This window comes from Rhineura floridana, chromosome 3 (assembly GCF_030035675.1).
Source record: "Rhineura floridana isolate rRhiFlo1 chromosome 3, rRhiFlo1.hap2, whole genome shotgun sequence".
In the NCBI taxonomy this organism is placed as follows: domain Eukaryota; kingdom Metazoa; phylum Chordata; class Lepidosauria; order Squamata; family Rhineuridae; genus Rhineura; species Rhineura floridana.
The window spans coordinates 62,850,890-62,865,321 of NC_084482.1; the positions used below are offsets into that span (position 1 = coordinate 62,850,890).

Here is a 14,432-nt window from a genome sequence, read left to right on the forward strand (position 1 = left end):
CAATGTGACGCACACCCCTGGCACCTCACATCCTCCCCAAATCTGTTCTGGAGGGTTGAGGAACCCCTAGAACAGATTAAGGGGGTGTGCGGGGAAAAAAGAGGGGGGAAGTCCCATTGCTATAGAGGTAATCCTTGCACTGACGGGCCCCTGACTTAGTGCTATGCAAGAGCGGCCAGCAAGGAGGCACAGGGTGGGGCACCATTGCTGTCACAGCTTCCAGTTATGGTGGGCTGCTGTGCTGACCGAGGGAGAGAGATGCAGGGAGCCTTGTGTGCAGCAGCGTGTGGTGGAGCTAATCCAATATTCCTGCCACAGTGCACCACGCTGCATTGAGCTCCCCACACCTCCCCCTCTCAGCCAGCGGCAGAAACCCACCATAATTGGAAGCCAGGAGAACATCGGTGCCCTCCACGCACCTCCTCACTGGCTGCTACTGATAGTCCATTGGATGCAACCCATTGCTAGTGCTCACTGAGGCTGTTTCATCATTTTTTTTATTCCATTTTTAACATGTAAGATTTTGCTCCATTTTGAAATGTTAGCTGCCTTGAGCGTCCTTGACTGAGACAGAACTAAAAAAGCTAGTGTAGGGTAGTGGTTAAGAGGGTTAGACTGGGGATTGGGGAGACTCAGGTTCAGATCCCCAACTCAGCCACAAAACGCACTAGGTGACCTTAGGCTAGTCATTCTCTCTCTGTCTCCTACAGAGTTGTTGAGACGATAGAAAATAGGAAACAAAGGAGGGGGCAGTGAACATGTACGGCAGTCTTACCCACCTCCGGATGCTCCGGTACAACTCCCATTATCTCTAATTATATAGGTCATGCTGGCTGGAGCTGATGGGAGGGCACTGGGTTGGGGAAATCAGGTGCGTGCTGTTGTGAGTGTTTTCTGGAGGAAGGGTGGGACAAAACGCAACACATAAATATTTAAGAAATAAAGACAGACACTATCTGTTACAAATTGGGGCTATAAAAACAAGGATACATGCATGCTTTTCTGGAGAGTTGTCTCAATTTACTCCTTTGTACACGAGTGAGAATGAGAGCAGGAAATACTGTACAAACAGGAACCTCAGTGAGCTTCTTACTTGCTTTGAGCTTCCTTGCACAAGACACTGATCCCATCAGAGCAAACTGGAAACTGCAGATATCACTTGGTCCACAAGGCAGGGTTTTTTTTCACTATACGCTACCCTCTTGGAGCTACAAAGCACCTATGTTGTCTTTATGTAACATGCAAACACTAGAGAGAAATTTTGACATTGATTTGAAAATAATGGCCAACCGTGCTGCTATCCTAATCGAGTCAAGAAGCCTGTAGGAAAATTTTTTGGGGGGGAGGCTACCTGTGGCCCTCCACATGGTGCTGGACCACAACGGCCCTCATCCCTGACCACTGGGCCGTACTGTTTCGGGCTGACAGGAGCTAGAGTCCAACAACAGCTGGAGGTTCCCCTTCCCTGCTTCAAGAAATAGCATTATATTATTTTCCCTCTTTGGAACAGTTTTTCTTTTAAAAAGTACACACAAACTACATGGATCAAGACTAAAAACAGCAGACATTGCCCTTTTTCAGAAAGGGCAACCTCATGCAGGCATTTCTCCACTCCACAGTAAGCCACCATTTACTTAGTTACAAGCCAAGGTCGGCAGCAGCAGGCTAGCAGCTCATTAAAATGTAATGACAGGACCTACATTACAGAGGAAGCACAAGAGCCATTCCCCTCTTTGTCTTCCCTCCAAAAACCTGCAGCACAGCCCCTACCCCACCATATAGATTACTAGCCTGTACATACTGCAAAGAGGTCAGTAAGCCTGCTGACAAAAGGCCGTTGAACAAACCTATCCTGTCGCCTTCAGCAGCAACACTTCCTTCAAACTTCTGTTCCAGCTGATCCCTCAGAGATTATTTTCCAAACATACACAGGCATTCCAACCACCTCTCTTCTAAGTGCAAAAAAATAACGATTATTTGAACAAGTTAGGGGTTTTCCCCCCCTTCCCATTTTCTAAGGAATTGCCCTTCAAGGAGCCCACCACAGGGCAATGCCTGGTGAAGATGATCCCAATTTTCCATTTCAGACAGGGAGAGCCAAGGTAGTGCCCTCCAGATGTTGCTGGACTCCATCAGTGCCAGTTAGCATGGCCATTAATCAGGGATGATGGGAGCTGTAGTCCAGCAATATCTGGCTACCCCTGGTTCACTATTTCCAAGTCAAGAACAGAAAGCAGGCCCTACACGTAGATTGTTTTAGATACACAACCCTTATTATCTCCTACAGTAAAAAGCAGGCTACTTGACCAGAGTATACTCAGGGCTACTATAAGCAAACATCTTCAAATCCTATGCTGGATTAGTGGGCAACTCCCATGCAGATAATCACATGTGATACATACTTGAGTACAGAACAGCCACATGTGCAACTGTCAACATGCAGGCTGCATGCCTATTTTCACATCTAGGAAGTTAGTAACATTTAGATTATTAAAAAGAATATAGCAGCTACAAACAGCATGGCCATCTAGTCAGTTTACTTTGACTGGCAGTATTAATTCATTTGTTTCCATTCTGAGTGACAATGTAAATCAGTAAATTGGATTTTAATTCGCCTGATACACACTGGCAGATTAATGGACAGGGACTGTGCTTTGGTCTGGGACATCGGGATCCAAGTACAATTTCTGCCATGGACTCACTGGTCATCCTTGCCTGGGCACTGCTCTGAATAAAGTCCATAGTTTGGCTTTGGCAACTAATAGGCTGCATTCAGACATAACAGCAAATCATGGTTTGCTGCTACACACATGAGAAGCTTTGAGCTTGTGTACTACCCTTCCGTTGGAAGAGAGTCATTTTCATCTTCAAGGGAACAGAGAAATCTGAGGGGACCCAACCGGTGGCACAGGGAGTCCTCAGCAGGCACTATTCCAAGGCTACCCCCAACAATGGCACCTGCAAAGGCCATGGTTTGTAGCTACATCTGAATGCAGTCACAGCATCTCAGTCTGTTTCTCATTTGCAACCAAGGAAGTACTGAACTACTACCTCACAGGGTGGTAGTTATGCAGAAACACAAAAATGTTTTAAAATCTGACCAAAGGAGTTGTAAAAATCTATCATGGGAGTTTTAATCTGTTACTCTGTTGATTAAGTTTGCAAATGAGTAACAATATTTCTGGAGAAAGAACATTTTTCTTATTGTTAGATAATGTTGTTTTGGCAATGTAAAATTCATATAGGAAACAGGCCAATGAGCTCTAAACTACAAAAGTGAATTAAAAGACGGGTGAATTAAAAAAATAAAATTAAAGTATTATTCATACTACTCTTAAGACCACTTTCACAACATGCCCAGATAAACCAAAAGCAATTGTTTCCTCCACAACGCTGGAAAATCAGTAGAGGCTCGGCAGATGAGGTCAAAGCCGCTTCAAGCAGAAGCACTTGTGATTCAGCATCATTTAATAGCTAAAGATTTAATAGCTCATTACAGCTCTTTATTTCCACCGAGTCAAACAGAAGTCTTGTCATTAAACAGCGGGTGTAAGCCACAAGCATTATAATCAATGAGATACCGACTGCACCCATCAAAAGAGCTGTTTGACCAAGTGGGAGAAAGTATTAGGGATGCAATTCACAGCTTAAGCCCTGAAGCATTACTTCTAGCAGGAGCTCATAGATGGAAGCCATTGTTCTCCACTTTTCCTGCTTACCATTCTTTGAGTCATGTTCTCTATCATTGGGGGGGGAGGGAATAAGAGAGGGATCTATAGCACTCTTTGAGAGACTAAGGATCACTTAAGAACATAAGAACCACTTGCTGGAGCGTTCCATTCTCACAGACCCAACCAGATGTCCATAGGAAGCCCACAAGCAGGACCTGACTGCAACAGCACTCTCCCCTCCTGCAGTTTCCGGCAACTGGTATTCAGAAGCATGCAGACTATAGAGACAGAGCATAGCCATCATGGCTGGTAGCCATTGATAACATTATGCTCCATGAATTTGTCTAATCTTCTTTTAAAGCCATCCAAGTTGGTGGCCCTCACTACCCCTTGTGGAAGCGAATTCCATAGTATAACTACAGTATGTGTTTGTGAAGAAGTATTTTCTTTTGTCTGTCCTAAATCTTCCAACATTCAGACTCATTGGATGTCCATGACTTCTAGTGTTATGAGAGAGCGGGGGGAAATTCTCTGTCCACTTTCTCTATGGTCATATGAGAAAGTTAGCAGGTAATAAGCATTTATCCAGAACTTAACTGTTCAAATCACCCCACACAATTCTCTCAGTAATCTTTGCAACAATCCTATATGGTAGGCCACTAGGATCATGCCCAGATTACAGGTATGGAGAAGGAGCTGAGGCTAAGAAAAAAGAGGTTTGCCTCAGGCCACCTAGGCGGGGAACCTTTGGCCCTCCAGATGTTGCTGAACTACAGCTCCCATCATCCCTGCCCATTGACCATGCTTGCTGGGACTGATAGGAGGTGTAGTTCAGCAACATCTGGAGGGCCAAAGGCTCTACACTTCTGACTTAAGAGTGTTGCTGGTCTGGATGAAATTTGGACCAGGGGGTGTCTGTCTCTCACACAGTCATGGCACTAGACCACATAAGGAGATACATCCCAAGTTCACTATTCTGTGTACATGCAATTTACCATCATCCCATAACATGCAGAGGCAGGACTCTGAGGTAGAAATGCAGAGCTCCAGCCAACAAAATGAACCGGGGAAGGGGGGTCAAATGCAGCAAGGCCAGCTTACCATCTAAAGCAGGTGGGTTTAAAACATTACATGCTAAGTTTAAGGTTACCTAACTACGCCAGTGAACATATGAGAAGGATACATGTTTATCTAACCTCCTATGCATAAGAACATAAAAAAGCCCTGCTGGATCAGGCCAATGGCCCATCTAGTCCAGCATCCTGTTCTCACAGTGGCCAACCAGATGCCTCTACGGGAAACTTGCAAGCAGGACCCAAGTACAAAAATGCTCTCCCCACTTGTGTTCCCTGGCAACTGGTATTCAGAGGAATACTACCTTTGAAGTGGAGGTAGAACATAGCTGTTCTGTCAATAGACACTCTTGGAAAACCACATTTGTCATAAGGCCCCCTATAGCAGTGGTCTCCAAACTTTTTTCTCCACAGACCACCTGAAAATTCCTGAGGGTATTGGTGGACCATTTAATGATTCTTCTGCCTTTGGTAACAACTGTAATGTGTGTGCTAGATGGTGTATGGGTTTTAATTATATTTTTCTTTCTTCTTTTATTTCTTATATATTGTATTTTATTGTAGTACAATTTGAATACTGTAGAATAAATTCAAAATATTCACATAGAAATAAGGCCAAAAAAACCCAACCAATTAAAAGTTAATGGGATGGCTATGTTGTCTCCTATCGCTGATAAAGCCACAGACATGCTGTGGACCACCTGAACAAGACTCGCTGACCTCTAGTGGTCCATGTACCACAGTTTGGGAACCCTTGTGCTATAGCATATTTGTATAGCAAATACCCAATAAACTAAAAATATATTCACCCCACAAATAAGGTTATATCACAGGTACATACTAGATTTGTACTGTGTCCCTGCTAAAGTTGCAAAGTGTGAAGCAATCCTCAAGGTATGAACATTCAGGATTTACACCTCCAGGGTAAATGCGACCTGTCCACCTAGGCTTTACCTTCTGCTACACCTATCCCAGGTAGAGGCAAATTAGCTGTTTAACAAGTACATACCCAAACAGCAAGGCAGAGCTCCCGGCCAGATGGCAGGAAAGGAGTTTTCCTCTGTATCACAACCCACAGTTTACTGCTATGAGTTCATTTTCCAAACTCTGTAGAATGAGAAAGCCATAATACGACATCAGTACAGTCCTCAGACCAAGTTTCATGCTGTGATCTCAGGCACATGACTGACCATCTCATCACAAAAACAAAAACAATGCTTGAACCTTATGGCATCCCAGTATAAGATACTTCAGCAGTGAGACACTGCAGCAGTGTCTTAATAAAATATTTAAAGTTACTACTTCTTACTGTTGAAGATCAATACCTACCACCACTATCGCTTGTTGGCACAATAGTGACCATGCCATATTGTGCTAACATAGAAGATGTCTACATTTTTATTATATTTAGTAAGATTTATAGGCAGCTTGATCTGAAAAACTCTAAGTGGTGTACATAATAAATTATCAACAAAGCATATATGACTCCACAAGAGAGATGGGGGTGAATTTGGGCATTTTTGGATTTTTTACTGAATTCTGTCAGAATCCGTAAATCCTGTATGTCTTTGGATCAGGTTTGACTAATGTTTGTGACTGTCAGCAACACTGGCTTTTAAAAAAAACCCATTTTTGTTTTGACATTATTAATGTCAACAACTTTACTTTGAAGTGCTGCAATGTGTATTCCTTTGAGGTTCTATCTCAATGAGGTGATAATCTCCATGAACATATTTGGTCAGCACCACAGTAACGTGAGGCCCAAGGCAGAATTGACAGGTGATGATCTGCCTAATTTAAATTTAAATAGAAAACCCAAGAGACCATCCATAGGATTCCCAACAGCATTAGCAATTTCGTAAGCTATTACAAGCCAATTGGAAATAGCAAAAAAAATAAAAATGGTGGGGGGAAATATTGCAGATCAGCACCACAAGCCAGTTGCAAAAACCAAAACACAGAATGGCACCAAACAGCAAACCCCATCCCTACTCTACAAAACACAGCAGTAAACCCATGTGAATTAAAAAATAATAATGGAGAAATGCCTTTTGAAAGAGGGTGGGTAGGTCTGCCTTTCTCTCCAGCATCCCTGATGGGGTGTGTGCATGGGGCATGACCAGCTGCCAAAATAATTCAGTCCACCTGTCCCAACTGGTAAAGTCATCTCTTCCCCTGCCCTCTAATACAGATCCTTTCCATCAACCTAACAAAGTGATGAATAATTAGCATTTATATCAATAACCAAATGGCACATATCTTTTTTAGTTAGTTAACACAAACTTGCAGGCATAAAATATAAGATTCCCCACAACATAAAAAATAAAATAACTTTTGAGATATACATGTGCGTATACACACACACACACACACACACACACACACCACTTTGGAAAATATTTGCTCTTTAGCAACAGATGGGACAACTCCTTTGTTCATATTTAGTAAGTTCTTCAGCCCTTTCAGGCCCCATCTGCATTATACATTTAAAGTAGTGTTATACCACTTTAAACATTCATGGTTTTCCCCAAAGAATCCTGGGAACTGTGGTTTAACAGTCAATCTCTCTTTCCAGGGAACTCTGGGAATTGTAGCTCTGCAAGTGGAATAGAAGTCTCCTAACAACTCTTACCACACTTAACAGACAACATTTCCCAGCATTCTTTGGGGGGAGTCATGACTGTTAAAGTAGTATGATGCTGTTCTAAATGTATAATGCAGGTGGGCCCCTACTGTTCTTGTTAAATTGTTTTGTTTATGTTTGCCACCCTGGGCTCCTATGGGATGAAGGGCCCATAGTATAAAATAATAAATAAATAAAAATATATCTAAGTAGCCTTTAGTGTGGTGGCACCTAATCCCTCCTGCTACATATCAGACATTTGCTGTGCCTATTGTCTTTTCAGCAGCTATTGGAGACCTTCCTTTTCAACAAGCCTTTTAAGTGGAGTTTTTTTTTTTATTCCTGCCTGTATTTGCACTGGATTTAAATTGTCTTCACATATGAAATCATTTTTATTGTTGAAGTTATTATTGTTAATCAGTTTGAGATGCTTCATAGGAAGCATTTCATAAAATGAAATAAAATAAATAAATATTAAGTGGACAAAATCTCAATGAAAATCAAAATAACATAACAATGAAATCAAAGCAGAATACATTAAAGAAACAGATATATAGAAAGGGTTACCTGACAAGAGGGTTATAAAAACGGTAAAATCATTCTACCACTACCACTAGGGTCTGTTGCAGGCAGCTTTTAAGATGATGGCAAACTACACTGAGAGCACCGCAAACACTTTGGCTTTAGATGCCACACACATTCACATACTTTATGTTCTTCTTTCTGGAGTAATATTCTCTGGTTGTACATCACAATCACCAATGCAAGTTAAAGAATCCCTATATCACCCCTAAATACATACTGAAGTAAGAGCATAGGATGGTTTACAGTATAACTAACTAACAATTACAATAAACTAACAGTATAAAGTTGTATTATTCAGCCCTGGAACAAATATAAGTTGCATAAATAACTCCTCATTATATGGAATAACAAGGAAAATTGCCAGGATTTAGTGCCTTGTTAGAGTAAGGGTGCTTTCAGACAGCACTTTAATCCATTTCTTTATGGTTCTTTACCTTGTAATTTTCACTGGGTTTTTTGTTTGTTTTGGTCTTTCACATGAGATAGAAGCCAGTTTCGGAAATCGAACGGAATATAGTGGAAGTTTAATGCTTGTTTCCATAATAAATTATTCCAAAAATATTTCATTTGCAAGCCCTAAAATCCGATAAAACGCGGGAGTTTTGTACTGTCATTTTCCTGCAATCACACTACTACTGCTCACGTGACCAGCTGGGCTGCAGTATCCTAGCATATTTCACTCCCACCCTTTTTTTTAAAACTCACAGAAATTGTGCCAGTATTCCAGCATAGGTGTGGGTAGCAGTTCCCCCACCCCACAAAAATGTCAGAAGTCAAAGAAAGAAGAATCACATGGAGACGTGAGGAGACACACTCATGCAGTGAATTATGGGGGAACTACAGCATGCATATGTATAACGTGTGAATGATGGAAACAAATCTTTGTTCACTGCAGCAGCATGAAAAACATTTAGCACAACATAGTGGTATATCGGTCGACAAGCCACGATTCCTGGTACTGGAATCTGAAAGGAATTTTAGAAATTGGCACAGAAGTGCTAATCTGTAAGGCTAACATAATAAGCCCCATGTCTGAATGCAGCAGAGTACTCAGATTTTTCCATTTGCTTTAGTGATGGGGAAAGAAGAAAGTCTTGCGGCACCTTAAAGCCTACAGCAAATTTATTATGGCATAAACTGTCATGGACCAGAGTCCACTTCAGATGCATGAAGCATAATCTTAACTTGCCAGATACACACAGACACAGTTGCAGAGAGGGTAATGGAGATGAGTGAGATCAAATTAAATGCTAAAAGGACAGCGATACAATACAAGCAAATCGGCTGCGCAGTGACAATTGACAAGGCAATGTTGATGATGCTAAATACATCCTGGCACCGATAACAGCATAACAGATGTAGTATGATAAGCATCTGTGATCTTGATTCAAGCAACAAATAACAGAACTCAATTTCCTGATGAGTTGTAATTCAGTGGTCTTTCTATCATAGTACATACACCACTAAGGAAAGAGGCAGTAGTGAGACCACTCCTGAAGAGACCATCCTTGGACCCAGAAAATCTTAATAACTATAGGCCGGTAGCAAATGTTCCATTCCTGGGCAAGGTCCTTGAACGAGTGGTTGCGGGCCAGCTCCAGACACTCTTGGATGAGACAGATTATCTGGATCCATTTCAGTCGGGTTTCTGGCCTGGTTTTGGCATGGAAACAGCCTTGGTCGCCCTGTATGATGACCTTTGTCGGGAGAGAGACAGGGGGAGTGTGACTCTGTTGATTCTTCTTGATCTCTCAGCGGCTTTCGATACCATCGACCATGGTATCCTTCTGGGAAGACTGGCTGAGTTGGGAGTGGGAGGGACTGCATGGTGGTGGTTCCGCTCCTACTTGGCAGATCGGCTCCAGAAGGTGGTGCTTGGGGAACATTGCTCGGCACCCTGGACTCTCCAGTATGGGGTTCCGCACGGGTCAGTTCTGTCCCCCATGCTGTTCAACATCTACATGAAACCGTTGGGTTCGGTCATCCGGAGCTTTGGAGTGCGTTGCCATCAGCACGCTGATGACACGCAGCTCTATTTCTCCTTTTCATCTTCTTCAGGTGAGGCTGTCAATGTGCTGAACCAGTGTCTGGCTGCAACAATGGACTGGATGAGGGCTAATAAACTGAGGCTCAATCCAGACAAGACTGAGATGCTGCTAGTGGGTGGTTCTTCTGACCAGATGGTGGATGTCCAACCTGTTCTGGATGGGGTTGCACTCCCCCTGAAGGAGCAGGTTTGTAGCTTGGGGGTTCTCCTAGAACCATCTCTGTCACTTGAGGCTCAGGTAGCCTCAGTGGCACAGAGTTCCTTCTACCAACTTCGGTTGGTGGCCCAGCTGCGCCCGTATCTGGACAGGGATAACCTGGCTTCAGTTGTCCATGCTCTGGTAACCTCCAAGTTAGATTACTGCAATGCACTCTACGTGGGTCTGCCCTTGAAAACGGTTCGGAAACTGCAGCTTGTGCAAAATGCAGCAGCCAGATTGGTAACAGGGACCAGACGGTCCAAACATATAAAACCAATTCTGGCCCGCTTGCATTGGCTGCCTGTATGTTTCCGAGCTCGATTCAAGGTGCTGGTTTTAATCTATAAAGCCTTACACGGCTTGGGACCACAATACCTGATGGAACACCTCTCCCGATACGAACCCACCTGTACACTATGCTCAACATCTAAGGCCCTCCTCCGGGTGCCTACTCCGAGGGAAGCTTGGAGGGTGGTAACAAGGGAGAGGGCCTTCTCAGTGGTGGCCCCCAAATTATAGAATGATCTCACTGACGAGGTGCGCCTGGTGCCATCACTGTTATCTTTTCGGCGCCAGGTCAAGACTTACCTCTTCTCCCAGGCATTTTAGCATGTGTTTTTAAATTGTTTTAAAAATTTCAATTGTGTTTTAAATTGTTTTTAAAAGATGTGTTTTAAATTTGTATATTTGTTTTTAGTTACTGTAAACCGCCCAGAGAGCTTTAGCTATGGGAAGGTATATAAAAATAAATAAATAAATAAGGATACAATCATTAGTTAGCAGCATTATTTTAAAGATATGCCTAATCCCAACTGGGTACAGTTTAGAGCGCACCATCGTTACAGAAGTATTACTTATGAGCTCAGCCTAACGTGTTATGCTGTGCAATATTTGAGATGGCATTCTAACATCTTATCACTTGATATGAGGGGTGCAGATTTGTGCCAATGTATTTGGCTCCCTTCAGCCCTTCAGGTGATGTAGAGATAAGACATGCCTGTTCCATACCATGCCTGCCCTTTTTCACACAAGACTTTGCCATGAAGTTGCAATGATGCATCTGACCATCAGGGCTGCTCAGCCTAGTGCAGAAGCACCAGCCTACTCTACTTAATAGGCTGTAATCCTATGGACATTTATCTGGGGCACTCCGATCTGCTAGAATTGCAGTTTACTGGAATTGTTGAGATAGGGCCCACTGGTCAGCAATTAATTCTGCCTGCAAGCCATTTTGAGGCAGAAATGTGGGAGGGGGGGTGCAGGGAGGGAGAGCAACAGGCCAACAGCTGGCTACCCACTCCTTCCTGTTGCCTGCCTTCCTCTCACCACTACAAGCATGACCAGAACAACTTCCTCTTTCCTTTTCTCCTTTCCTCTCTCCTGCTTTTTGCAGCAAAAGGAAGAGACACATTTGTTTCTCAGCAAGGTCCCCACATGTCCACGAAGCTGCCTGAAACATTCATTTCTGGGAGGAGGGGGAGGGGACAGAAGAGAGGTGCTAGCACTAGAAAGAGAAAATGGGCCAAGGGAGCGAAGCCTTTTGTATGACTACCCCACAAGGTAGGCTGTTAACTGGAGACTCCCTTTGAAGTTTGTCTGTAGACTGGGCCCTATAATCAAACCAGCATAACTCTTTTATTTGTTTGGTTGAGATGTTAGAGTTCTCCCTTATTAAAACAATTCTAAGCTTCCACCTTTATCTCTCACCCTCTTTTAGAATGCAACAATGCTTCGTCTGCTTGAATTCAGTTCCTTCAGAGAGAGATGGGGAAACGCAGCACTTTAAGTGGGAATAACATTTCTCTTTATTCACTGTCTACACTGTTCGTAATTTGATACACTTTTATCATGCCCCTTTATATTTTCACACACACACAAAAACTAAAACTCCCCACCAGCAGGGGTGGGGAACTTAATGCCCTCTAGATGCTGGTTGGAGGTGATGGGAGTTGAACAACATCTCTAGGCACTGTTCTTTAACCTTGGGTCCCCTGATGTTTTTGGACTACAACTCCCATCACCTCCAGCCAGCTTAGCCACTGGTCAAGGGATCATGGGAGTTGTAGTCAAACAACATTTGGGGACCCAAAGTTGAAGAACAGTGGTCTAGACAGCCACAGGTTTCCCATCCCTGCTTTACAGGATGGGAGTTGTCATGCAGCAACATCTGAAAGGTCACAGGTTCCTCATCCCTGCTATATATACCTTGAAGCACCTGCCTGAATTTTTTTTAAGTTGAGAAAATGAATCTTCCATGGGTAAATAAACACTGTTTCTGCTTATCGCCATCTTGGTTTCGGTCTTATGAACTATTGCTTTTGCTACTTGCTGGACTTCTTCGGTCCTTATGTTATGCATCCGATGACGTGGATCCATGAAAGCTTATTTCATAAATCATTAGGCTGCAATCCTGACCACACTACCTGGGAGTAAGCCCCAGTGCATCCAGTGCCACTTACTTCTGTATGGATATGGCTTGGACTGCAGCCTTACTTAGTCTTTAAAGCACCACAAGATTCTTTACTGTAGCTACAATAAGTCAGAATTAGGTTCTAATACCTTGCCATCCTTTTTACCTAAAGTTAGTATTTAAGGAGCCACAAGTCTCTTTGTCATTCTGCTACTACAAACTGTTACCACTATGGAAATTATTTTAATTGTGTTTTATTATGATAGAGGCCTAATGTATTTTGTGATACTGTTTTTATAGCTGTGAAGGCCACCTCAAGTACCTTTGGAGGGGGGAAAGGCAGGATACAAGAGAGGGTTTTTTTTAATTACTAATAACAAATCAGGAAGGATACAACTAACAATACAAATCCTCCATGCCCTTACTTGCAAGTAAACCCGACTGAGATCAGTTAGACTTCTGAGTAAATATAGCTTACATTTTCACGGTAAACTATTTTCACTGTCTGAAATATTACTAGAGGCCATCTATTACTAGAACTTAGGGAAGACATGGAGGCAAGTTTCATAGATTTGTCACTAGGATAAACTGGAGAGGGGGAGAGAGAGAGAACTGAAGCCACAAGGAAGAGAGAAGACAAGTGGGTGACGAAATACTGGAAGTTCCAAACTGCATCGATACTGTAGTAAGTTGTTCCTCGAGGGCAGCATAAAGGCTGGGGAACCAGACACAGCCTTGTCAACATGCACGGAAATACAGGGCATTACACTTTTTTAGGATGGGACCTGGGGCGGGGGAGAAGGTACAGAGAAATGGAGAGGAAGCGTGGGAACAAAAAAGAAGGCGAAGGAGAGAGGGCAGAAACAATTCACACCTACTCAAGAAACTATTTCAGTGAGGAAAGCAAATAATGCAGGCGAGCGGAAAGGGGGAGGAAGAGAGAGAGAGATGGGAGGAAGAAGAAAAGTATCCAGAGAGCAAAGCCAAGCCGGGGCAAAGGAAAACTAAACTTACGGAGCAGACACTTCCAGATGACCCTGCGATGACTCGCGGAAATTTCGCTTCCTTAGCCGGGAGGGACCGGGCAATACGTCTGGTAAGGCCCTTCTCGCCGCGTTTCTCTTCCACTCATCTATGTCCGATCGACCGCAAACTTGGCGGCGGCTCCACCTCCACCGCTCACAACCCAGGCAGCGTGTCGCCGGTGGAAATGGTGGGTGGGGCAGAGAACTCAGAGGCGGCGGCGGCGGCAGGAGGGATTGGATAGCCCCTACCCGGCCAGCGATTAACTGTCAAACAAGGAAGCAGACCGATAGGAGGAGGAAAAAAGGAGTGCCGAAAGTCACCAGGCACGAGGGCAAAACCATCTCCTGCACAGGAGCACCTCCCCTTACCTCCCCGCCCCGCAGCCGTCGAAGAGGAAGTGCCCAACCAAACGCACCTCCCCTCGGTGTCTACCTGGGAAAGTAGCGAAAAGGGTGGAGAAAAGTCCCCGCGTGGGTGGGCGGGAAGCGAGGGGCGTTGCGTCAGTCATTCATTCGAGGAAGGCAGGTGGCCTCCTCATCGAGCGGCTTCCTTTTCTCGAAAGCCCGGTTTGATCGAAGCGGACTCCAATCATTCCGCTTTTTAAGACTGCAGTCCTGGGCGTCACACTCTGCATAGAATCGGGGAGGCGTGGCTGCTACCATCCCATGCACGATTGCATAGGGGGGAAAATTAAAATTCAACAGGACTTAATTTCTAAGAGAGAGACAGAGAGAGTGGAGTGAGTTCGTAAAACCGGCCTTCTCCAACCTGGTGCCGTCCAAATGTTTTTGACTACAA

At 43.9% G+C, this 14,432-nt stretch overlaps 1 protein-coding gene across 8 annotated transcripts in view; it reads right to left on the reverse strand.

Annotated features, from left to right (window-relative positions):
* Positions 1-14,210, reverse strand: part of RHBDF2 (rhomboid 5 homolog 2) — a 104,993-nt gene extending 90,783 nt beyond the window's left edge. For 3 of the 8 annotated variants that reach the window (XM_061616304.1, XM_061616310.1, XM_061616305.1), the window contains exons 1-2: positions 13,623-14,043; positions 5,754-5,851 (exon numbers count right to left, since the gene is read on the reverse strand). The gene's annotated coding sequence lies outside the window, so the exon portion shown is untranslated. The other 5 variants (XM_061616302.1, XM_061616308.1, XM_061616303.1 and 2 more) reach the window with 4 other exon arrangements.
* Positions 14,211-14,432: the final 222 nt, after the last annotated feature.